Raw genomic sequence first — 2,728 nt, 5'->3', positions numbered from 1 at the left:
GAAGACATGAAGCAGCTACTGTGAATTGTTCAGTGTGGCAGGAGTATATTATGTCTGGGTGGGCAGCAGTGTTAGACAAGAACCTGATAATGGAGGCTGGGCTCAGGTTACAAAAGGCCTTGAATGTGCCCTCCGAAGATGTTTAGTTTGTCCAGTAAACAACAAAACCGTGGAAAGATTTCCTTGAAAAATGATTCTGGTGGTTGGATTGATAAAAAAGTTCAAGGAGAGAAGCAGTTAATAAAATAGGACAGTGTTGTATGAAAGGAGAGAAGGTTAGCACTCCCCTTTACAAGGATGGAAGAAGCTCTCAGGCTGGACAACACGCATACAGTTAAGGCATTGCCACTTACTTCATGGCATCTAACCACTGTTTTTAATCAGAAATCTTCCAGCAAACAAAAGCCCAGGTCCAGACGGCTTCACAGCTGGACTCTACCAAAAATTTAGAGAAGAGCTAACACCTATCCTACTCAAACTCTTCCAGAAAATTGCAGAGGAAGAGAAACTTCCAAACTCATTCTATGAGGCCACCGTCACCCTAATACCAAAACCTGACAAAGATGCCACAAAAAAAGAAAACTACAGGCCAATATCACTGATGAACATAGATGCAAAAATCCTTAACAAAATTCTAGCAATCAGAATCCAACAACACATTAAAAAGATCATACACCATGACCAAGTGGGCTTCATCCCAGGGATGCAAGGATTCCTCAATATCCACAAATCAGTCAATGTAATAAACCACATTAACAAATTGAAAAATAAAAGCCATATGATTATCTCAATAAATGCAGAGAAAGCCTTTGACAAAATTCAACATCCATTTATGATAAAAAAAAAAAAAAACTCTCCAGAGAGCAGGAATAGAAGGAAAGGAACATAACTCAACATAATAAAAACTATATATGACAAACCCACAGCAAACATTATCCTCAATGGTGAAAAATTGAAAGCATTTCCCCTAAAGTCTGGAACAAGACAAAGGTGCCCACTTTCACCACTACTATTCAACATAGTTTTGGAAGTTTTGGCCACAGCAATCAGAGCAGAAAAAGAAATAAAAGGAATCCAGATGGGAAAAGAAGAAGTAAAACTCTCACTGTTTGCAGATGACATGATCCTCTACATAGAAAACTAAAGATTCCACCAGAAAATTACTAGAGCTAATCAATGAATATAGTAAAGTTGCAGGATATAAAATCAACAAACAGAAATCCCTTGTGTTCCTATACACTAATAATGAGAAAATAGAGAAATTAAGGAAACAATTCCATTCACCATTGCAATGAAAAGAATAAAATACTTAGGAATGTATCTACCTAAAGAAACTAAAGACCTATATATAGAAAACTATAAAACACTGGTGAAAGAAATCAAAGAGGACACTAATAGATGGAGAAATATACCATGTTCATGGATCGGAAGAATCAATATAATGAAAATGAATATACTACGCAAAGCAATCTACAGATTCAATGCTGCTGCTGCTGCTGCTGCTGCTAAGTCACTTCAGTCACAATCCCTATCAAACTACCAATGGTATTTTTCACAGAGCTAGAACAAACAATTTCAAGATTTGTATGAAAATACAAAAAACCTTGAATAGCCAAAGCAATCTTGAGAAAGAAGAATAGAACTGGAGGAATCAACCTGCCTGACTTTAGTCTCTACTACAAAGCCACAGTCATCAAGACAGTATGGTACTGGCACAAAGACAGAATTATAGATCAATGGAACAAAATAGAAAGCCCAGAGATAATCCATGTACCTGTGGACACCTTATCTTTGGCAAAGGAGGCAAGAATATACAATGGAGAAAAGACAATATCTTTTACAAGTGGTGCTGGGAAAACTGGTCAACCACTTGTAAAAGAATGAAACTAGAACACTTTCTAACACCATACACAAAAATAAACTCAAAATGGATTAAAGATCTAAACGTAAGACCAAAAACTGTAAAACTCCTAGAGGAGAACATAGGCAAAACACTCTCTGACATAAATCACAGCAGGATCCTCTATGACCCACTTCCGAGAATATTGGAAATAAAAACAAAAATAAACAAATGGGATCTAATTAAAATTAAATGCTTCTGCACAACAAAGGAAACTATAAGCAAGGTGAAAAGATAGCCTTCAGAATGGGAGAAAATAATAGCAAATGAAGCAACTGACAAACAACTAATCTCAAAAATATACAAGCAAATCCTGCAGCTTAATTCCAGAAAAATAAATTACCCAATCAAAAAATGGGCCAAAGAACTAAATAGACATTTCTACAAAGAAGACATACAGATGGCTAACAAACACATGAAAAGATGCTCAACATCACTCATTATCAGAGAAATGCAAATCAAAACCACAATAAGGTACCATTTCACACCAGTCAGAATGGCTGCGATCCAAAAGTCTGCAAGCAATAAATGCTGGAGAGGGTGTGGAGAAAAGGGAACCCTCTTACACTGTTAGTGGGAATGCAAACTAGTACAGCCACTATGGAGAACAGTGTGGAGATTCCTTAAAAAACTGGAAATAGAACTGCCTTATGACCCAGCAATCCCGCTACTGGGCATACACACCAAGGAAACCAGAATTGAAAGAGACACATGTACCCCAATATTCATCGCAGCACTGTTTATAATAGCCAGGACATGGAAGCAACCTAGATGTCCATCAGCAGACAAACGGATAAGAAAGCTGTGGTACATACACACAATGGAGTA

General features: G+C 37.2%; 1 non-coding gene across 1 annotated transcript; it reads left to right on the top strand.

The window, feature by feature from the left end:
- Positions 1 to 253: 253 nt before the first annotated feature.
- On the top strand, positions 254 to 379 carry LOC138434927 (U6atac minor spliceosomal RNA). Its single transcript, XR_011254984.1, has one exon. It is a non-coding gene; the product is annotated as a U6atac minor spliceosomal RNA (small nuclear RNA).
- Positions 380 to 2,728: the final 2,349 nt, after the last annotated feature.

The sequence above is a fragment of the Ovis canadensis genome, chromosome 2 (assembly GCF_042477335.2).
Source record: "Ovis canadensis isolate MfBH-ARS-UI-01 breed Bighorn chromosome 2, ARS-UI_OviCan_v2, whole genome shotgun sequence".
NCBI lineage: Eukaryota > Metazoa > Chordata > Mammalia > Artiodactyla > Bovidae > Ovis > Ovis canadensis.
The sequence above is the reverse complement of the archived record's forward strand: the minus strand, read 5'-3'. Positions and strand labels throughout refer to the sequence as shown.